This window comes from Scyliorhinus torazame, chromosome 11 (genome assembly GCF_047496885.1).
Source record: "Scyliorhinus torazame isolate Kashiwa2021f chromosome 11, sScyTor2.1, whole genome shotgun sequence".
NCBI classification, from domain to species: domain Eukaryota; kingdom Metazoa; phylum Chordata; class Chondrichthyes; order Carcharhiniformes; family Scyliorhinidae; genus Scyliorhinus; species Scyliorhinus torazame.
The window spans coordinates 43,367,611-43,391,795 of record NC_092717.1 but is presented as its reverse complement, the minus strand read 5'-3'; the positions used below and the strand labels follow the sequence as shown (position 1 = coordinate 43,391,795).

Here is a 24,185-nt window from a genome sequence, read left to right as displayed (position 1 = left end):
ATTACATTATCATCCATATGTTTATCCAATAACCATTTAAATGCCCTTAATGTTGGCGAATCCACTACTGTTGCAGGCAGGGCATTCCACGCCCTTACTGCTCTCTGAGTAAATAACCTACCTCTGACAACTGTCCTATATCTATCTCCCCTCAATTTAAAGCAATGTCCCCTTGTGCTAGCCATCACCATCCGAGGAAAAAGGCTCTCACTGTCCACCCTATCTAATCCTTTGATCATCTTGTATGCCTCTATTAAGTCACCTCTTAACTTTCTTCTCTCTAACGAAAACAGCCTCAAGTCACTCAGCCTTTCCTCATAAGATCTTCCCTCCATACCAGGCAACATCCTAGTAAATCTCCTCCGCACCCTTTCCAATGCTTCCACATCCTTCCTATAATACGGCGACCAGAACTGCACGCAGTACTCCAAATGTGGCCGCACCAGAGTTTTGTACAGCTGCAACATGACCTCATGGCTCCGAAACTCAATCCCTCTACCAATAAAACCTAACACACCATACGCCGTCTTAACAACCCTATCAACCTGGGTGGCAACTTTCAGGGGTCTATGTACATGGACACCAAGATCTCTCTGCTCATCCACACTACCAAGAATCTTACCATTAGCCCAGTACTCTGTATTCCTGTTACTCCTTCCAAAATGAATCACCTCACACTTTTCTGCATTAAACGCCATTTGCCACTTCTCAGCCCAGCTCTGCAGCTTATCTATGTCTCTCTGTAACCTGCAACATCCTTCCGCACTGTCCACAACTCCACCGACTTTAGTGTCATCTGCAAATTTACTCACCCATCCTTCTACGCCCTCCTCCAGGTCATTTATAAAAATGACAAACAGCAGTGGCCCCAAAACAGATCCTTGTGGTACATCACTAGTTAGGATGGTGTATATATTAATTCCAATCATCCTGTGTTGTTACTTATCACCTTAAGATTCACCCAGTCTATTTTAGATGAGGAAAACTATCATAATACAATGGAAGTTTGGTTGGGACCTTTCACATCCATCTCATGAGTTTTAATGTTCCCTTTTGTCCAGGGTGAAAGAGAGAGACAGGCGGGCTGGAATTCTATGAAGCAGAATCACGAGCCCACACTGATCTCCTACAGGATCAGTGGCAAGGGCGGAAAATTTCATGAGAATCAGGAAACGCCAATCTCGCTGCAGAGATTTCCAGATTTTCCCCACCCCTCGCTGGGGATGTCACGAGATTCACACCCACAAAGGGCGTGAACCTCATTTTAATACATTTTTGCACATTTAAATGTCACTTGTGACCCCCTGCCAAATGATCTCCCTCACTACGTTTACAAGAGGTTTGATCATGTGTGAGATAGAGGAGAGGCTGAGGGGATCTCTACGAGGGCACAGAGGTAAGTGTAGCCTCCGGGTGGGGACAGGGTTAGAGGGATATGCCCAGGCAGTGTCCTGGCACTGCCTCTGGCACAGGTTGGCACTGCCAGGGCTGGAACCTTGAGTGAGCCCCATGGACATTAATGTTTTCTTTGGCCAGCGATGACTGTTGGAGGCGGGCGGAGGGGTTTGCCGCCGATGACTGTCAGAGAGGGGGGGATGTGTGTTGCTGCTGATAAATGTTGGTAGGGGTGTGCCCCCAAGACATCCATGATATGGGCATAGGGCTGATTGGCTGCAGAGCTGGTCAGGGAGGTGTCGCCCCGATTTGTTTGGAGCTGATTCCTGGCTCTCTGAGGCCCCGACCTGCCAAAATAATTCCGTAAACCACGCCCATTCATTTTGTTTTGGCAAAGAGTCTCAATATTCTGTGAGAAAACTGGGGCAGGATCCTCAGTTGCCGACGCCAATATCGTAATAGGCGATCGAGCGGAGAATCCCTGCCGAAGCACAAATCCGGGGTGGTGCTGGTTGGATGCCGGTTTTCGGATCTCCGCCCCCCCTCAAAACCAGCGTCATCGCATCGCATGCCGTTGGAACAGGGTTGGCCCGTCATCGGAAGGCACCCCCCCCCCCCCAATGGGCCGAGTTCCCAACTGCATGGTTGACATGTGGTCTGAGCGGTCGGGAATCCGGCGTGGCTGCCGTGGACTGTGTCCAGTACCGCCACAGCCGTCCGGGAGCTGTGCCTCTGGCCGTAGGGGTTTCCACGAGGGTTGGGGGGACTGGTGGGGGGTGGCCAGGGGTTGTCCTGTGGGGCGGTATTTGGCAAGTCTGATCCGCGCACAGCCGGTGCCATGTTGTACGGCGCGACGGCTGCAGGTTGCCGGCGTGCGCATGTGCGGCCACGGACCCGGCCATTCTCCGGCCGTGGCCACGGACCTGGCCATTCTCCGGCCGTTTGTGGCGCGGGAGCCGGGAATTTTACCCGCCGCTGACCCCTCACCGGTCCCGGAATTGGTGAGGGTTCAGTGTCAATTTTGGCATCGTAAAACGCCACAGTACCCACGCCGGCGTCAGCACTTAGCCGCGGAATCGGAGAATCCAGCCCCTGGTCTTTGCAACTGGAGAGTTACAAGCCAGTTTTCTGTCTGAGCCTAACACTTTGCCAAATTCTGGTAAAATTCTGCTCATAGTCTTTTGTACTGAACCATCTTTGAATTCCCCAGATTGTTGTGGATATCCATATTTAATTAGGTATTCCTTTGAGACTTTGGACCTTCTGAAGCTAAAAGACCAAAGGTCACATGTTTTGGGCAGCCTTTTTAATTGTCTGTTTGTGTCCAGCTTAAAAGTTTTGACTGCAAGTTCATAATATCCTGGGCAATGACATAGTTCAACTGGTACCAAGTTACGCATACTAGCCATTTTCTGGGTAAGGTTGTTTCTCCTGAATTCTTTACTGGATATATTAGTAACTTATATTTATGTCCTCTATAATGTTGGGATCCCACACAAGCTGAAACAACTTTTTATGTCTGCACAGTCTCCATGTAGAGTATAGAAGCTGATGTCAAGTCTGTGGATGATGTCACCAATGTCAAAACTCAGATAGCCAGGCAGTGAAGGATAGAAATAAAAATAAAAACTGCTGGAAATATTCAGCAGCCTCAGTGGACTGAGAAACAGAGTTAGCGGCCTGAATATTTACCAGGTCAAGTCGACTCAGGAGTCTTAATAATGGTGGGCAGGACCCAATTCTGGGATTCTTGCCCAATTCCTATAGAATCCCTACAGTGCAGAAGGCCATTCAGCCAATCAGGTCTGTACTGACCCTCCAAAAGTGAATCCCCCCCACCAATTCCCATTTCCCCACCCTAACCCCTCAATCACACCTAACCTTTTGGACACTGAGGGGCAATTTATTATTGTCAATCCACCTAACATGCACATCTTTGGACTGTGGGAGGAAATTGGAGCACTCAGAGGAAATCCACAGACATGGGGAGAACATGCAAGCTCCACACAGACAGTCACCCAAGGTCGGAATCGAACCCGGGTCTCTGGTGCTGTGAGGCAGCAGTGCCACCATGCCACCGATTTCAAGTTTCCTGACTTGATCTTCCGGCCTGCTCCATACAAATCTGACCCAAAGTTTCAGGTTGTGGTCTTTCAACAGCATTGGAAAATGTTAGAGACGTAACAGGTATTAAATAAGTTCAGACTCAGGGAAAGGCAGGAGGTGAGGAGAGAGTTCCCTTTTGATCTATTCCACACACACCCTTTATCCTGCCTTTCCTGGTTTCAAAACCCGGTTCATCTTTGGCATTTCTCATTAATGACGATCTGAAATGCTGGACAGAATTGAATGAGACCCAGCTTGCCCGCTTGTGATCGAGCACGAGGATGCAGGTGGAAATCCTGCTGCCTTCCCACCTCCTCCCGATTAAACCTGGGGTAGAAAGGCTTCCAAGCGGCCTTGCTGCCCAGTAGCCGATTGAGGCCCTTAAATGGCCACTTAAAGGCCTCACCCCACCATCGGTGATATCCAACCATTGACAGGCTGGAATGTGCCTGATCAAGGGACTCAGAATCTGGAAGCAGGGTAGGGCCTGCAGTGAGCCACACCCCAGCCCTTGCTGTTGATCCTGCACCGCCCCCTCCCTGGGACCCCTAGCCCGCCCTACTTACTTGACTCTCGAGGATCTATCGGCGATCCTCTTGGTAAGCCCTCGGTGCATCGGTCACCGCTCCCAGTGGTGCCGCTGGTACTGCAGAGCTGTCAGCCTCTGACTGGCCGGCAGCTTTCAGGGGCAGGATATCCACCACAGACATGGCAGTACTTTAATTAAATGACCACGGGGGAGCTATTGGTCTAAGCAGCAGTTTTCCGCTGTCAATGAGGAACTTTATTCCATCAGGGCACCCAGAGATTGGGTCAATGGGGGTGCCACCAGATTTGTAGCACATGATGAACCCCTCGCTACCCACATTAATTTCCACCCATTAACTCTAGATTTTTCTCTCCACAGATGCTTGCAGGCTATTTCAAATGCTTTGTGTTTTTATTATCAGAATAGAACAAAGGGGCTAAATGGCCTGTTTTATACGGTGTAAAATTCTATGTAAATTAAACTGAGAAGCTATGTGTATATTGATAGCTTGTTTGTAAATAGAATTCAACAAAATACAGGCATGGTGCAAACTCGAATATAGAAAGGGTTTTGCAACAATGACCACCATTTGACTCTGTTTACTTACTGCAAGGAAAAGCTATCTGCAAAAATGGGAGGCAGGAATAAAATAAATCCCTTTTTTTCTAATTTTAAATAAAATATTGCATTGGGCACCATCTTTATATCTGTAATCCAATGCTATAATTTGAATGTTTCATGTATCAGGAACATTAGAGAAAGTTTATTTCCCAGTTGAAAGGCATGCCACAAAAATGTATCTTTATTTATACCGACCATGTTTCAATTTCAATCCTGTGACACCGGAGATCCATTCACTGGCACCTTGGGCGCGATTCTCCGATGCCGCGCCGTTTGGGAGAATCGCCTGGGGCTCCATTTTTTCACGCGACACTGGTCCGACACCCTCCCGCGATGCACCCAAGCGGCGTGATCGGCACTATCTAGTTCTGCGCGGCACAGTCCGGTGAATTTTCCAAGACACCCAAAATGGCGATTCTCCGCCACCCCCGCTATTCTCAGGCCCGGATGGGCCGAACGGCCTGCCCACAACGACTGCTTCCCGCCGGCGCCATCTACACCTGGTCGCTGCCGGCGGGAACAGCGCGGGAACGCTGGGGGGGGCAAGGGGGGTTCTTTCACTGGGGTAGGACTCAAAAGGGGTCTGGCCGCGATCGGTGCCCACCGATCGGCGGACCGGCCTCTCTGAAGGAGGAACTCCTTTCCTCCGTGCCCCGCAAGATCTATCCGACATCTTCTTGCGGGGTGGCCTCGGGGAGGACGGCAACCACGCATGCGTGGGTGACGCCAGTTAGGCGGCAGATGATGCGGCGCCGCATAACCCGGCGCGCGCTAATGACGCTGCTTTAGCGACATGCCCCCCGAGTTTCTCGCAGCCCCGATCCTAGCCCATTTTCGAGCCCTGAATCGGTCGAGATCGGGGCCGTTTCGCGCCGTCGTGAACCTCGACGGCGTTCATGACGGCGTGGGCACTTAGTCGCGGGAGGGGAGAATCGCGCCCCTTGTGTTTGTGCAACTAAATCTGCCTCCCTTAGCCTGACTGAAGACTCTTAAGTTCAGCTCTGGGTGGATCTACAAATCAGCCACTGGTATAATACAGCAGTATTTAGCTGCATAACCATTGGGAGTCTGTTCACAGACACTGGCATCCTGGAATCCCAGCTGAAGTAATGGTAATATAAAAGCTGCTTTGATGGTCAGTTTGGAATCCAGATTGCTGTCAATCAATATGATGCTACCTACGGGTGTGCTAATGACTTGAACACATTCAACCCAGTTCATCCTACCTGATTCCCAGATCTCTGCTTCTGCATCGTTTTCCTCTAAATGTTAAAGAGGCAGAAGGGGGGGAAAAAAATGAATGTACATGGAACGGTGCTGCATAAATTAAAATAGATAAATAATATTAGTATCAAATTAAAATGATGAACAGGATAAGCATGGTACAAAGCATGGTAACAAAGATCACAGCTAGCACCAGGGAACAAGTACCATAAAAAAAATAGGCCAAAAAGATTACCTCCCTGTGACAAAATGTCTCTGACATTATTGTTCCCAGGAATGTCAATTCTGGGGGGTGCCGATTAGCTCAGCTGGCTAGACGGCGAGCGTGTGCATCATATTAACGGCAGCAGCACGTTCCGGTAAGGTTGCCTTAGGGTCTGCCTCCTCACCCTACCTGTAGTAAAAAAATATCACGGCACTTTGCAGTGGTTCAGCAAATAATAACCAAGACACTGCTTCAGGCAGAAAGCTCAGGAAGAAAATGTGGTTCTGTCCTGTGCTATTACGTTGTCTGCTGTAATTATGCTGAGAAATAACTCCTGCCATGCTTATGCTGTGATGTGAAATAGAACATGAAAGAACGGTTGGTCAGAATAGAGATTCTGTGAACTTTAGGATTGAACACCTTTCTTTCTTTAAAACATCTTGGGGTTTCAAAGAGAAAAGGGAAGCACAAACAAAAACAAAAAAATCACACATAGCTAATATAGATTCCGTTCAGGTGAGCACAGCAGACATTAGGAAAGAAGGATTAGAAGAGACAGACCCGAGTTCCTCCTTTTGGGTGACTCCAGTTCTTCTGTGATCACAAAATGGCAAGACATAGACAAAGAAGATGAACGTGAGTGGATGCTTTCAGATGATGGAATGGACATTGATGGAAATGGACTTAACCAGATTAGAGGTGATATTTAGCAGATGGTCAACTTTCGAGAAATATGTGCTTGCTACACCTGTTATACCGCAAGGGCAGGAAGGCCAAAGGAGTAAAAGGTGGCTTGACTCACAAACAAAGAAACATCATTAGCAAGAGACCTTTGCATGGATACTGATGAGACAGCATCATGCCTTCTGATGAATCAGAAATGGTGCTGAAATGGGGGAAGTAAAACAGTCAATATCAACGATAATCTTTCACACCTCATGAATTTTGTGACATAACCTATGACCAGTCAAGTAGGTCAAATATGCTTCCTGGGTCAAGGAAGAGAAGTTTTACAAAACTTGTAAATTAGAATCCAGGATTCAATTGGGTTTTGTTTACATTTTTATTAAAGGGGAATTGATTTAAAAAGTACATAGGTTCCATGGTTGGTCTTGACATGCATTGGACACCATATCAATCAGCCCACTTCACTGTACTTTTTTGTATGATTAGAAATTCAACCCAAGTTTTGTGGGGCTCCATTTTGATTCAAGACTGACTTGAAAGGCTACCAGAGAGGATATTATGTTATAACCTCAAAGAATTGATGAAAATGCTGAAATATAATATTGAGAATAAAAATTGATTAATAACGGCTGAAACTTTAATCAGAAAAATAACTATCAGAGCTGCTGTTTACATCCATTTCCCATCATGAAAAAAAAAACGACTTCCGGTGACGACGGGCGGGAGGCGGCCGCACAATGGAGGGCTCCCGTTCGGGAACAGCATTTTCGGGGCTTTAAGCCCGGTCCCAGGGTCCACGGAGGCGGCAAAAGCAGGGAGAAGGCACAGAGGCGGCAGAGTGAAGGCACAGTGAAGAAAAATGTCGAGGGTGAGCAAAAGAACGTCCGTAAGGAAAACAGCTGAAGGTCCGTCGGGGAGTGGAAAGGTCACCGCGGGGTCACCAAGGAAAATGGTTGCTGGAGCACCAGGGGAGGCCGCATTGCTTACGGCTGAAGAAATATCTAAGGTGATGGCTGCGGAATTCGAAAGGCAGTTTACAAACTACATGGAGACAATGTGGAAGGAGGTGAGAGAGGTTTTGAGTGTGCTGGTGGAGGAGGCGATTTCCCCGTTGACGAAGGCGGTGGCGAGCGCTGTGGCGGAGGTGCAAGAGTAAGGAGAGGGGTTGAAGGAAGTGGAGGAGACGTTGATCAACTTGCCTCGATGGGGAAGGAGATGCGGAAGGTGATGGACATTAACAAGGATCTGCGAGGAAAAATGGAAGACCTGGAAAACAGATCCAGGCGACAGAATGTGAGGATTGTGGGGCTGCCCGAAGGAGTTGAAGGACCGAGGCCGACGGAGTATTTTGCCGCGATGCTGGCGAAACTATTGGGGGAGGGGGAGGATCCCTCCCGATATGAACTGGATCGGGCTCATCAGTCGTGGAGGCCTGTACCAAAGGCGAGTGAGCCACCAAGGGTAGTGACTCTGTGCTTCCGTAGGTACAGTATGAAGGAGAAGGTCCTGAGCTGGGCCAAGCAGAAGCGGGTGGTGCAGTGGGCTGGAGCTGGTATACGTGTATACCAGGACTTTACGGTGGAGCTGGCGAGGAGGCGGGTTGCCTTCAACCGGGTGAAGAGGGCACTGTACATTAGCAAGGTGCAGTGTGGCATTGTATATCCAGCGAAGCTGAGGGTGACATACAAGCTCAGGGACTTTTATTTTGGAACGGCGGAAGCAGCGGAGGAGTTTGCGAAGGCAGAAGGACTGTGGCAGAACTGAGAAATTGAGAAATGACCATGTGCAAATGTAACCTCATGACTGTATTTTCTTCTTTTTTGTTTCACTGCGTACGGGTGTATGGGCTAAAGGAGCCAATGTTGTATAAATTTGGACAAGGGAAGTGATGGGACTTTCACTCGAAATGAGGGCTCTTTGGGGTGTAGGTGGATATGCGGGGTTTGTGTGCTAAAAGGGGATTTCTGGGCTTTCCTAGGGCCGGGCAAGGGGGAAAGGCCCCTTGCCCGGCCCTCCAGCGGTGGCCTCCACGCTGGCCGGTTTAAGCCGGCCAATGAACGGGATTGAGGTGGGGGGAGGGGCTGCGGCCATCGGAGCCTGGCAGAACAGGGTCCGAGTGGTCTAGCCGGGGTGGAAAGTTGGGGGGAAGGAACAGAGGTTGGGGGTTGGGGGGGGGGGAGTTCTACAAGAGGCAGTAGATGGGAGGAGTTGGAGACTGGGGGGGAGGGGGGTATACAACTCTTGTGTATCATGTACGGTACCCTTTCAGAGGTTGGAGTGCGTTGAATGTAGGGGGAGGAGTGGGAGTGGACTCTATAGGTCAATGGTGACCATGGGCGGTCCCGGACTCTTTTTTATTTTTCTCCTTTGTTTTTTTGTTGCCACGATGGGAGGGTTTGTTTTACTGGATGCATATATTGACAGGTGGGCCATTGTTTGGGCTGGTGGGAGGATGGGATCGTTGGTATTGTTGAGGGGATTGATTTTGTATTTGTTACGGTTTACTGTTTGTGGGTGGGGTGTAAATTTTGTAGGAAAATGTGAAAGTGGAGAATAAAACCATTTTTTTAAAAAAAGAAGAAAAAAAAACAACTCCCATATGGTGATAGTTCAGGTTTCATATTCTGCAACGCATTAATTATAAGGGTGCCAGTCTTGCAAATCTGTTAAAATAATAATCTTTATTAATAATAATCTTTATTGCTACAAGTAGGCTTACATTAACACTGCAATTAAGTTACTGTGAAAAGCCCCTAGTCGCCACATTCTGGCGCCTGTTCAGGTACACTGAGGGAGAATTCAGAATGTCCAAATTACCTAACAGCATGTCTTTTGGGACTTGTGGGAGGAAACTGGAGCACCTCCCGGAGGAAACCCACGCAGACACAGGGAGAACGTACAGACTCCGCACAGACAGTGACCCAAGCCAGGGAACAAACCTGGGACCTTTGCACTGTGAAGTAACAGTGCTACCCACTGTGCTACTGTGCCGCCATAATTGAGATATAAAAATGTTCCCTTTACTAGATGATACCTGGGTACAACATTTTCTTTTGCATGTCGATTACCTTTGATTTCTTGAAATACTACAACATTCTTATAACTCAGGGTAATTATCATCTGAACACAGGTTAAATGGCATTCAGTACAGGTATCTGGGGATTCAGGTAAGGGAATGGACGGGGCTCCATAAGTGGAATGTAACGAAGCTGGTGGAGGAGGCCAGGGAGGATCTTAGGAGGTGGGATACACTGCACTTCAACATTGGCGAAGTGGTGAAAATGAATATTCTTCTGAGGTTCTTGTTTATCTTTCAGGCTCTCCCGATCTTTATACCAAAGGACTGTTTTCGGAAAGTGGACACGATCATCTTGGACTTTGTATGGGCAGAGAAGGTGCCGAGGACCCTACTATAGAGGCAGAGGCAGCAGGGGAGTTGGCGTTGCCGAACTTGCTTCATTACTATTGGGCGGCGAATGTGGACAAGGTGTGGCGGTGGTGGGAAGGAGAAGGGGTAGAGTGGGTGAGGATGGAGGAGGAATCTTGTAAGGGGTCTAGTTTGAGGGCTACGGTGACCGGGGGGGGGGGGGGGGGGGGGGGGGGGGGGGGGGCTGGTCAAGCTGAGGGGTTTGTATTTGGTTTGCCAGTCTTGATGAGCTAAGGGAGAGGGAGAGCAGCCGAGGGGGAGTGAGTTCAGGTATCTGCAGGTTAGGGACTTTGCGCAAAACGGCTGGAGGGGGTTCCCTAGGTTGCCGGGATACACCCTGCTGGAGCGACTGCTGCTTCCGGATGTGGAAGTGGAGGGACGAATTGGGGATATATACAAGTGGCTGGGGTACTAGGGAGGTGAGCGGGTGGTGAAGATCAAGGAGAAATGGGAAGCAGAGTTGGGAGGGGAGATCAATTGGGGAGTATGGAGTGAGGCATTGCGAAGGGTAAACGGGACCTCCTCTTGTGCAAGGATGAGTCTGATACAGGTGGTGCACAGGGTGCATATGACTCGGGCAAGAATGAGTGGCTTCTTTCAGGGGGTAGAGAATCACGCGCACATGTTTTGGAGTTGCGAAAAATTGGGAAGATTCTTGGCGGGAGTGTTCGCGGTCTTAGCCAGGGTAGTGGAGGAGAGGTGGACCCGGACCCTTTTGTGCCGACATTTGGGGTTTCAGAATAGCCGGAGCTCATGGAGAGGAGGAAGGCCGATGTCGTGGCCTTCGCCTCTCTGGTTACACGGCGGCAAATTTTGTTGGAGTGGCGGTCGGCATCGCCTCCGGGGGTAGCGGCATGGTTGGGTGACCTATACGGCTTCCTGCAGTTGGAGAAGATAAAGTATGAGTTAAGGGGCTGAGCAGGGAGGTTTGTGAAAAGGTGGGGGATGTTTGTGACCGTGTTTGAGGAGCTGTTTGTCGTAGGGTGGTGGTGGGGGGGGTGAAAAAGGGGAACAATCTGTAAGACTGTATAGTTGATTATTGGGAAGTATGTTTCCCGGGGTGTTTATTTGTTGTAACCTATTTTAATACATGTTTGGATTAAAATATATAAAAAAATATATGACATTCAGTAAAATCTGAGTCACAATCAGGTAACTTTCTTTCCAGTTTAAAAAAAAAATAGCATTAATAATTGCTAATCTGCGTTGAGTATTTGTTTATTGCAGGCACCTTACAATAATGCTGCAGTTGGACAGATTTCAGTGAAAACCAACCAGGCTTTAACAAAATTAATTCATAAAACAAAATGCCAAGAAACCCCAACAAAAAATAATAATTTAGAAATGTTAAATTTCGGATGATTTGATACATTCTGAATCATTGAAATTGAACGGAGCACTTCAGAGATTTGTCACATTACTGAAGACAGCATCTCATGTCCGTACAAAACTATTTCAGTTAATGTTGTGATCACGATATCCTTTTCTAGCCTCATACTTGGACACACGTGTAAATTTCAGATAAGGCAGAAACACAAAATTCTTGCCTGCATGACATACTTCACCAATTTAGTCTTGAGTAGCAATGTGCAATCATAAAAGTACAGAAAATGTTACCGTGCCTGGAAAAGTGAAGTAATGATTCTTTCTGCCTTTTAATTGTTCTACTGAAATGTTGAATCCCAGTTGTGTTAGATTAACTTTTACCTCTTCAATGATTAAACTAATTTTGTAGAACTGAAAGGGACTCTGAAATAGACAGTTTGGTTTTCCAAATACATGTAACTCTCTGCAACATCTGTTGGTTTAAGAATGTTGAGAAGAGCTTTTTTTGATGCACCATCAGTTGAGAGACATTTATTACATTTTTCTATGAATATAATTACTGCTCTCTCCAATTGTTTATGAATATATTTGACACAACTACATTCAAGCTGTTTTGCATATATTATATATGTTGTATGAAATATATTCAATTAGGATCTTGTGACAAACACCAATGATTATTTAACTCTGCCATCATTTGCTGGCATCAAGGAAGATAAGGTTTTATTTCACAGAATAAATACTGATATAGCCAAGTAATAATTTACGATTTTTTACAGTAGACCCTCAGTTATCTGGTAATCAGAAGACTAGGAATCTTTTCCTCTTGACTGTGCAGTATATTTTAAAAATCTGGACTATTCTAGTGTGTCCTACAGCGTAACACACTTTGATTATTATGGCACTTACTGAATACACTTGGAAATTATTTTGTTCATAAAGATGGAGAACACACTCCATTTTATATACATGGTGCCTGTTTAAAACAACCCAGGTCTCATACAGCACATGCTTTTGCAACATGCATTAACTTTTATTCTGGCCCGATCATCTGCCTCACTTTACAGAGGAGACTCTTTATTTCATGACTTTGGACTGGGTTTGAATTCAGTTCTCCAGAGCTGAAAAGCCAAAACACTGTGCCGTCCACTGATCTCAATATAGAGGCTGACTACATACAAAAGCATTATTCACTAGTTTGCCATTATATCAACGCTGTATATTTCAAACCTACAAATACCCTGACAGCCTGAATTCATCCAGATAACTGAAGTTTTCCTGTGTTTTAGCAACAACAGCCTTTTTGGGAACATTTGACTGTATTCACCACAACAGATATGCAATGAAAACACAAGTGCAGTCCTACCATGCTAGAATAAACGAGCACACAGTAAAAATAATGCACAGAAATACGTATCAAGCAAATGTGTTCGTACTGCACAGAGTGTAAAAAACTGCCACTGAAAAGGCTCTTGGAATGATCCTCCTTTGGAAGCAATGTTTTTTATGTTGCCAGCATTTACCATTGAAATTAACTGTTCTTTACACGGAGTATGAGGTAGAATTTAGATATGCATCAGTTTGAATTGGTCTTCTCAAATAATAATTGGATGTTATCAAGGCAATGATGACACATAAAAAGCAAAATGATCATCTTTTATAATGTAATAGTGAATTTTTAGAGATGCACTAATCAAGGGCCAAGTTGCTTCTTAGGAGAGAGCTTTGTTTCCTACTTCAATAGGTCAATGCTCCACCCATCACCATCACCTACTTTATTTGTATACCTGAAAATTATGAGCTAGTTTCTAAAAGGATTAATGTTAGGAAGAAGTTAAATTATTGATTGTATTCTACCTACAAGATAAATGTACATAATACACTATGTGGGGAGAGGAACACATCACACAGGCGCACACACACACACGCACGCACACACACGCACACTCACTAAAAAGCATGAAGCCTAAAATCCATTGCTACTCAAAGAGTCTCATGCTCATGGTTTTCGCAGCCTGACAAACCTGGCTCAGAAAGCTGCCTCTGTTCTGTACTGTCATCAGCTACTGTACCATTCATTTTTCTCTGCTGATCTTCCCAGGTAACTTCTAATACAAATCAAACGGAAACAAGCAAAAGTAACATTTCTAAGTCTAAATGATAGGGGATTGGCTAAGAATTATAAAAAAGCATAACAGGCTTTGGTCATCATATTGCTGCTTGTGAGAGTTTGCTGTGTCGAAATTACCTCCTGCGTTTCCTACACTTCAACGATGACTATTCTACAAAAAAGCATTTCATTAGCTGTAAAGCACTTTGAAACATCTGGTGGTGGTAAATTACGCTATATAAATTCAAAAGCACTACAATTAAAGATGGCATTATGAAGATACAGGTTTCTCAGTAAATCAATCACTCCATTCAGACCCGATATTAGTTTTAAACGTCGGTACAACTTTGAAGAAAAGTTTTGAAACAGAATGGTTTACAAAATCTACTCCTCTATTGCATCTCTGGACTTTGAATCAATTGAGCTGGAATTGTAGTATGTTGACAGTAGAGCTGTTTGAGATGGCATCAGTGGTTACCCTGCTCGAAAAAAAATGTAATTCATATTTTCCCTTTTTTGGTAGATGTCCATTTTAAAAAGTAATTTGTCCAAATTTGCCATATTGCTTTCAACAAGTAATTTACACAGGTCTATAGAACCATTGAAAAGTTAGGTGTAAAAAGAGGCCATTCAGCCCACCATGCCTGCTCCAACCAAGAATAGACAAAGAAACTGGCCCTTATTTTAACCCATTTTCTGGCACCTGGTCTGTAGCTTTGCAGGTTACAGCACTGCAGATGCAGATCCAGGTACCTCTTAAAGGGGCTGAGCATTTCAGCCACAACCAGCAATAGTGAATTCCAGATGCCCACCACCCTCTGGGTAAAAAGGTTTTTCCTCATGTCCCCTCTCATCTCTACCAATCATCTTAAATCTATGCCCCCTGGTAATTGTCCCTTCAGCTCGGGGAAACAAGTGTTTCCTATCTACCCTATCTCGACCCCTCATAATGTTGTACACCTCAATTAGGTCACCACATAGCCTCCTCTGTTATAAGGAAAACAACCCTGGCTTATCCAATCACTCCTCATAGCTGCAATTTTCAAACCCTGGCAACATTCTTGTAACTCTCCTCTGCACTCTCTCCACAGCAATTATGTCCTTCCTGTAATGTGGTGACCAGAACTGTACACAACGATCCAGCTGTAGCCTAACCTGAGTTTTAGACAGTTCCATCATTACATCCCAGCATTTGTATTCAATACCTCGCCCAATAAAGGAAACCATTCCAAATGCTTTCCTGACCACCTTGTCCACCTGTCCTGCCACCTTAAAGGACCTGTGCACAAGTGCTCCAAGATCTCTCACTTTCACAACTCCTCTCGATACCATCTCATTTATTGAGTGTTTCATTGTTTTGTTTGTCATCCCTATATGCATTACCTTACATTTTTCCAGATTGAATTCCATTTGATACTTCTCTACCCACTCAACCAAACCATTAATATAATTCTGGGGTCGACAGTTATCCTTTTCGTATCAACTAGAAAGCCATTTTTTGTGTTATCTGCAAATTTTCCAATCATGCCACCTGCATTTAAGTCCAAAACATTAATATATAACAAACAGCAAGTCTACTTAATAAGGTCCTCCCAGGCTGGAACCCTGGCAGTGCCAATCTGGCAGCTGTGGACCCCAGCATTGCCAGCCTGGCACCCTGGCAGTGCCCCTGCCAGCCTGGCAGTGCCACCCAGGCATTCTGGAAGAGCCAGGTTGGCTTTGCAGGGTACCCGAGTGGAACTGCCAGTGTGCCTGGGTGCCAGAGGGAGAGCCAGAGTGCCACCCTGCCTTGTCCCTGACCACCAGGGATCTCCAATCGCCAGGGTGATCCCATCTGGTGCCGTTATGACTGGTCCACATTTGTGTGAAGGTCTCCCAGGCCCAGCCGTTGAGCCCTGGTGATGGGTCAATCCAGTGAATGTATATTTAAATGAGCCATATGGCTAATTTTAAAATGCAGATCTCCATCACGCCCAGTGAGAACGACATTCTGACCGCGACGTCTCGCAAAATTCCATTGAATCTCGCAAGACGTTTCGAGAGCGTGAACGTCAGGGAAGGCCTCTTGAATGTTTCAACGGTCGTCCCAACACCAAGTCGGGCGTGACGAGGCCGCTGAATAGCGCCCATTACATTTTGATTATGTATTTATTTAACAAAAAATTTAGGGCCCCACCAACATTAAGTGGCCAAACAGAAGTGAGTTTTGTGTGGCAAAGGTTCATGCATCATTGCCCAACTGGCATAATCGTGCAAATAGTTTGCTAAAATATAGAGTAAGTGAGAAAGGGTTTGTATTACGGCTAATCTGTCTTTCAAATAGGCCATCGTTTTTTAAAAAATTCCAATTAAGTGGCAATTTAGCGTGGCCAATCCACCTACCCTGCACATCATTTTTTTTTCAAATATTTTTATTCTCCTCCTTTTTCACATTTTCTCCCAAATTTACACCCACCAACAATAAACAACAATCAGTAACGAATGCAATGTCAATCCCCATATCAATAAAAACAACCCCATCCTCCCACCAAACCCCCAAACAGCAGCCTGCATGTTAACATAAACAAATTACAAACAGAAATCAGGAATCAATCATAGTCACCATTCACACATACCGTCAGTCCCCCTCCCCGCAACCCGCCCAGCTAATGTTCGATGTAATCCAATTCTCGAAAGTGCATAATGAATAACGCCCATGAATTGAAGAACCCCTCCATCCTTCCCCTCCGTTCAAATTTGACCTTCTCAAGAGTCAAGAACTCCAGCAGGTCCCCCTGCCATGCCAGGGCACAGGGTGGAGATGTTGATCTCCATCCCAATAGGATCCGCCTTCGGGCAATCAACGAGGCGAAGGCTACAACATCTGCCTCTGCACCCGTTTCCAACCCCAGCTTGTCCGACACCCCGAATATGGCCTCCCAAGGGCCTGGGTCCAGTTTCACGTGAACCACTTTAGAGATTACCCTAAAAAGCCTCCTTCCAGTAATCCTCCAGCTTTGGACAGATACCCTGTACAACTTTGGGCTGTTGGGGTGAGACCCACGCAGACAGGAGGAGAAAGTGCAAACCCCACACGGACAGTGACCCAGGGCCAGGATCGAACCTGGGTCTTCGACGGCGTAAGGCAGCAGTGCTAACCACTGCACCATTGTGCTGCCGGCCATCTTGTCTCATAGGAGCTTTCGGCTGCCAGTGTTAACATAGGAACATGGGATTTGGGAACAGGAGCGGGTTGTTTAATCCTTCCAGCCTTCTCTGTTATTCAATAAGATCATGGCTGATCTGGCTGTGGTGTGAACTCCACTTTCCTGTCTGCCCCCGCATAGCTCCCTCTTGTCTGTCGAACTCTGCCTTGAAGAAACTCAATTTCCTGGCCTTCCCTGCTTTCTGGGGAAGAGAATTCCACAGACTAACAACCCTCTGAGTGAAGAAAATTCTCTGCAGCTCCATCGCAAAATGGTAGATCTCTTATTTTCAAACTGCGCTTCTTGGTTCTAGTTTCTCCAACAAGTGGTAGCATCTCCCTGGTATCTATCCAATCAAGACCCCTCAGGGTCCCATGGGCGGAGTTTTCCACACAACCCGCTGGACAGCCCGCCATTGACAGGTGGCAGAATCCTCTGGTCCCACTATTGTTAACGGGATTTCCAGCTGAATCTCCTCTTGCTGCCGGGAAACCTGCGGTGGGGGCGCATCATTGCCGGGACTGCAAGATCCGGCCAGCGTGAACGGCTGGAAAAGTACGGCCTACATGTTTCAATAAGGTCACATCATTCTGCTAAACTCCATGAGTACAGGCCCAACCTGTCCAACCTTTCTTCATAAGATAAGCATTATTGGGTTATTAGAAAAGTACGCATTGTTGGGTAAAATTGGAGCTTTGTTAATATTTAATTTTTTCACTAGTGGGTAGAGGTTAAACTGGCTGCTACCAATGAATGCCACAGATTAACAACTGCGATCAATTGGACCGCATTATAAAATTTTATAAAAGGGTAATATGTCAATTTTAAACTCTGACTGCCCAATAGAAAACTGGTGGGTAGTTACTTATCAGTTCATATCCCTACCCTCTGTGATAATAACCTGCAGTGTTATTATAAATGTAATAACATAAATGTAAAAGCTTCATAAATGTATGGAATTCAGGGTGCTATTACATCAGTAGGCAACTGACTATTTTACAGGTGTTTGGACCACTAGTGGGGAAGCATTTGCAAGTATTCTGTTGGGCAGAAGCAGATTTTATTTGGTCTGAAGACAAAACCGATACTTCAGAATACCCAGCTATTCCTCTTCTGTCCTCCCACTACTCTCACCAAGTCCCCTCCCACCACTCAGCTGGAAGCTGGTGAGCGATTATCCAACACGCAAGATCTCAGATTGCAGACATCTACTCTGCACCTTCCACACCTGTTCCTGTGGACAGGTGGCATTTCAGTCGGGGGATCCATTAAAAAAGAAATCACCGTGTTCTGCCGCTGCAGCTGCCAGGTGGGAAATCAACTCGCCAGTATGGTTTCCCAACCAGAAACCCACTCGGACTTTAAAATCTACCCTTAAAACCTTGGAACAAATAGAAATGATGTCCACTGTGACAAATCATTTCACTTATTATTCCTGAGTTGAATCAAGAAAATGTTAATAAAGAGGGTTGGTTTTGTTGCTTCACCTGTAAATGATCTAGAATTTAAACCCAAACTTTCTGCAGTTGTGAAGACAGTGATAGGAAAATATAGGAAAAAAGCTCTTTTAAGAATGATTATTAAAACAAATACCCTTGGTCCTTTTGCTTGAAAATGTCAGGATGGCTAACAATAAAATGCAATTTTTGCAAAGAAGTCTAGTTTTATTCCTGTATAATAGAATTCCATTTAGTATTGAAAATATCACAGTTATGATCTTACCACGTCCACAATACCTCACCCTCTCCTTGGGCAGAAAAGTGTATCAGGCAAGTCACTAAACTCCCAATAAATGCAATCCCTGTCCCAACTCACTGTACTCCTAGTTGCCACCATCCATAGAATCCCTACAGTCCAGAAGGAAGCCATTCGGTCCATCGAGTCTGCACCAACGCTCATAAAGAGCGCCCTGCTTAGGCCCATTTTTCTGCCCTATACCCTACCCCCACCTAACCTACCCATCTTTGGCAAGGAATCCAGAGCACCCGGAGGAAACCTGCGCATACATGGGAAGAACGTGCAAACTCCACACAGACAGTGACCCAAGGCTGGAATCGAACCTGGGCCCCAAGTTGTCATGGTGCAATTAGAATCCCAATGTGACTTTAACAGCATAGGGTTCACACAGTTCAGAAAGAGCACCAGGGAAACCCAGGGGAGATGTGCATTGACTGATACGTTGGGCGGCACAGTAACACAGTGGGTAGCACTGTTGCTTCGCAGCTCCAGGGTCCCAGGTTCGATTCCTGGCTTGGGTCACGGTCTGTGCGGAGTCTGCATGTTCTCCCTGTGTCTGCGTGGGTTTCCTCCGGGTGCTCCAGTTTCTCCCCACAAGTCCCGAAAGATGTGCTGTTAGGTGAATTGGATATTCTGAATTCTCCCTCTGTGTACCCGAAAAGGCGCCGGAATGTGGCAACTAGGGGATTTTCACAGTAACTTCATTGCAGTGTTAATGTAAGCTTACTTGTGACAATAAAGATTATTTTTAAAAAATAATTAAAAGTAAAGGCTCACAAATCTTCTTTCACTTCATTGTGGATTGTAACTCTGTGCTCACTGGTTTTGCTCGTCATTTTCAGGATATTTCTATTAAAAAGGATATGACATGGAACCCTGACAGTGAAGGAGGCCCTTTGGCCCATCGGGTCTGCACCCTACTTAAGCACAGACCTCCAACCTATCCCCGTAACCCAATAACCCCACCTAACCTGTTGGACACTAAGGGGCAATTTAGCACGGCCAATCCACTGAACTTGCACACCTTTGCACTTTTCACTTTCAGGTGCAGTTTGTTAGAGTGAAAAAGAGGAGGAAGCAGAGGAGCAGCAGCAGGTGCATGATGAAGAAAGAGCTGATAGATGGTTACTGAGTGGGGCAACAAAGGAGACAGTCTCATGGAGGACCTAACCCAGCTTACAGGGTCTTCAGAAAGAGGCTCAAAATCTTGAACCTGTGAGCAGCAGTGCTTCAGGATGCTGAGGTTGCCAAGACAGATTGTTGTGATGCGGTCTCCATGAGGAACTGTTACCTGTTGGTCTGGCACTAATTTATGCCAGTGACCACAGTCCATAATTATTGCACCTCTCGATCATAGGCTGCAATAGGCGACATATTGAGAGTATTACAGTCCGTCATCTACAAATGTACCAGGCAGGTCATAAATGATTTATCTGACTGGCAAGTCGATATATCTTTATAGTCAGTGATGGAAACAGTGAAGTATTCCCGACTGACTTTCCACAAATGCAGACAAATAGCTATCAGGGCACTTTCTGACCAACCAGGAGCTTTTGTCATCCATAAGTGGTTCACTCCATCAGTGTTCAACTCGTATAAAAACACAGAATGGGTTCATGCATGTATGAGTTTGATACTCAGGGATCTTCCATAGACCTTCATAATTTGACAGCGCTCAGCCCTATTTTTTGCCCTGGAATCAGGGATGGCTACTTAGGGACAAGGAATACCCCTTTATACCATGGATGATGACAACTCTTTGTCATTGATACTCAAGTCCAGGTTCAAGTAATTTCACAGAGCTGGAGGCTCCCTGCAGAGTCAACCAGAGTCTCCAAGATAATTGTGGTATGTCCTCCATAACATCACTCATCAAAAAGGACCAGGAGTGCAGGAAAAATGACCTGCAGGATGCCTCATGAAGAAGAGGATGTTAAAGATAATCTGCGTGGGTTTCCTCCGGGTGCTCCGGTTTCCTCCCACAGTCCAAAGATGTGCAGGTTAGGCGGATTGGCCATGCTAAATTGCCCTGAGTGTCAAAAAAGGTTAAGTGGGGTTACTGGGTTACGGGGGTGGGGTGGAGGTGTGAGCTTGAGTAGGGTGCTCTTTCCAAGGGCCGGTGCAGACTCAATGGGCCGAATGGCCTCCTTCTGCACTGTAAATTCTATGAAGGAAATGCTAAATGGCATGCTGAGTATCTTGCAGCTCCAGATTGAAGGGATGGTCTCAGCATAGAGTCAATGAAACTAAAATCTTAAGTGCTCATTTTTAAACAATGGCTTCCAAAGCCTACTGCTTCTATGAGGCAATCCTCATGGCTTGAGTAAAGTTAGTGATATTGTGCATTTTCCCAATTCTGGTGAGACACCTGCAGCTGAAGTGTTATGAAGCCCACGATGGCCTTGCTACAGATTACATTCCCTGGTCTTCTGCTGATGCAGTGGGGAATTCACGCACAATGTTGGTTATTAGTTATTAGTTAAGCAGGTGGCAATATGTTGACCTCCCGAGATAAATTTACATGTACAGCACCCAAACTGAGCAGAGCATGGAGAGGACAGTGCCCTCCAATATGTATTCACCTCAGCTGTCGGTGCCATCACTATCGTTTCTTGTTCATTTGTACTGTAAAACCCAGCAAGTACCAGCCCATCTATCTTAACAGCATGCATATTTGATACAGGGATATGGAGAAAGGGCAGGATAGTGACACAAATTGGATAAATCCTTCAAAGAGTCAGTGCAACCACAATAGGCTAAAGTACTTCTTTTTGTGCTCCATGATTCTGTGATTCTGGTTCTAAGTAGGCCTCTCTGCATATAGCAGGAACCTGAGACAACTTGAAAATTAGTAAATGCAAAATGACGCCAGGGAAGAGCGGAGTGACCTCGAGCAAGTAAGTGGCCGAATCTTAAATTTATTCTCACGTGGGCAAGGTGGGTTAAAGTAATAGAGGCCAGAGTCTCTTATCAAACTATTAACTGATCTGCTTTTGCTGACAACTGGCTGTCCTCACAACAACTACAGAATAGACCGGAGTTATGAATTTAAAATCGGGGATGTAGGAAATGTAATGGTAACTTGCATTAAAATAATAAAAGTGGAAACCACATTTCAGTTTTGTGATGGAGCAATGGTTGGCGTGAGACAACTGGTACCAGTACCCTTGGTCTAGTGAGGAGAGGGAGGAGGCAAGGTTTGTACACCTGACCAACGATCTGGTCATGCGTGAGGACACTGGATGAGGGGAAGATCAAGCACAATGAAACATTCCCCCATTTCTCTGCCTCTGTACTTGCTTGAAAACAGTTATTTTTGATGAAGGGTCACCAATCCTCAATGCTGGGTTGGATTTTACGCATCTTGGTAGGTTGAAGGAGATGGAGCAGAAACTGAGGCTGTGTCCAATAAGGCATCGGACGGCCAATTAGTGGCAGTTCGGCAGGATGGAGGCCAATTATAGGTGCAAAAGGAAGGGGTTGCTTCCCAACAATAAACTCTTTTCCTGGCTCCCTTCCAACTTTGCAGTTGTTACCAAGATCACTTTCTCATAGCTATTTTCAGACACCACAACACAGTCAGCTCTTGTGACTTTGAGTTAATATAAAAGATAAGAGAGTGATGAATTTTTGTTTCAGCTGTATTCACAGTGAAATATGAATCATGCTTTGGTGTGAATACACAACTTGTGGGCACTGAGAATCAGCACTGTTTGCTGGGACGTCATGCGGCAGGGGGCTAATGTCACAGCTCAAATTGCAAAGTCTCCCTGTTCTGAGAATCAGTCCTTGTTAGTCATAGGTGCAAAAAAAATATGTATTAAAAAGTATTTCAAAATCATAGACACTGCCACCTCCCCCAGCACAATCTGCTGGTACATTCAAACATGGTCCCATGTGCAGCTCTTTTCTAACACCCTTGTGCCACCTTGTTATAGCTGGCATAAAAGTCTACTGAACCTTTTCGTGCCTGGTGCCCGAAAAATGCAGCAGGCCGAGGGGAAAATTGCAGATTATTGGGCTGCTGAGAAGCTTAATGGTATGTTAATTAACAATGTGATAATGGTAGGCAGGCTGCTGTTTTCAGCAGGGTGGGGAGGTTGGAACATCACCGCAGGAGTCTGTCAGGGTAGTGTCCCAGACCCAAACATCTTCAGCTGCTTCATAAATTTTAAATTAATCTGGCAGGGGCTTAGCTACGGAGTGGAAGTTCAGTAGTGGGTGATGCACAGTCAAATATAGAAGAAAAAAACAAGTCAGACTGGAAGGCAGAGCAAAGATAGGCATGTTAAGGCACAAGGAAATATGGCAAAGCTGAATGGCATTTATTTTAATGCAAGGAGACGTACAGGTAAGGCCGATGAACTGAGGGCATTGATTAACACATGGGAGTATGATATTGTTGCTATCACAGAGATATAATTGAGGGAGGGGCAGGACAGGCAGCTCAATATTCCCGGGATTGAATCTTCAGGTGAGGTGTTGCAATAATGATCAAGGAGTCAATTACTGTAGTGAGGAGGGATGATATCATAGCAGATTCCTCAATTCAGGCCCTATGGGTGGAACTTAAAAACAAAAAGAGGTCAATCACGTTCATAGAATTAGAATTATAGAATTTACAGTGCAACAGGAGGAATTTGGCCCATCGAGTTTGCACCGGCCCCCGGAAAGAGCACCCTACTTAAGCCCACACTTCCACCCTATCCCCGTAACCCAGTAACCTCATCTAACCTTTTTGGACACTAGGGTCAATTGAGCATGGCAAACCCACCTAACCTGCACATCTTTGGATTGTGGGAGGAAACCGGAGCACGCGGAGGACACCCACGCAGACACGGGGAGAACGTGCAGTCTCCGCACAGTGACTCAAGAGGGGAATTGAACCTGGGACCCTGGAGCTGTGAAGCAAGCCCATCGAGTCTGCACCATCACTCCAAAAGAGCACTCTACTGAGGCCCACTTCCCCACCCTATCTCCGTAACCGTGCATTGATCATGGCCAGAAGTGGAGATGTTCACTGATGACTGCACAATCTTCAGCACCATTCACAACTCTTCAGATTCCGAAGCAGCCCATATCCAAATACACAAAAACCAGGACAATATTCAGGCTTGGACTAACAAGTGGCAAGTAATATTTATGCCACACAGTTGCCAGGAAATGGCCATCACCAACAAGAGAGAATCTAACCATCGCTCATTGACATTCAATGGCATTACCATTGCTGAATCCGCCACTCTCAACCAGAAATTTAATTTGATTAGCCATTTAAATACTGTGGTACTAGAACAGGTCAGAGGCTAGGAATCCTTTGGCGAGTAACTCACTTCCTGACTCCCCAAAGCTTGTCCACCATCAACAAGCCAGAAGTCAGGTATGTGATGGAATACTCTTCACTTGCCTGGATGAATGCAGCTTCAATAATACTCAAGAAACTTGACACCATCCAGTACTAAGAAGCCCGCTTGACTGGCACCCCTTCCACCCACCACAGATGCAGAGTGGCAGCAATGTATACCATCTACAAGATCCACTACAGGAACTCACCAAGGCTCCTTAGGCAGCATCTTCCGAACCCATGGAGTGTTACAATTTAGAAGAACAAGGACAGCAGATGCTTGGGAACACCA

General features: G+C 45.9%; 1 protein-coding gene across 32 annotated transcripts in view; it reads right to left on the bottom strand.

Moving 5' to 3' along the window:
- rims2a (regulating synaptic membrane exocytosis 2a) overlaps positions 1–24,185 on the bottom strand; it is a 1,580,193-nt gene that overhangs the window by 305,890 nt on the left and 1,250,118 nt on the right. The window contains exon 1 of one of the 32 annotated variants that reach the window (XM_072467205.1): positions 5,878–5,907. The exons of the other annotated variants lie outside the window; for them this stretch is intronic. The gene's annotated coding sequence lies outside the window, so the exon portion shown is untranslated. Of the gene's footprint in view, positions 1–5,877; positions 5,908–24,185 lie in introns of those variants that run through there. 32 annotated transcript variants of the gene reach the window in all.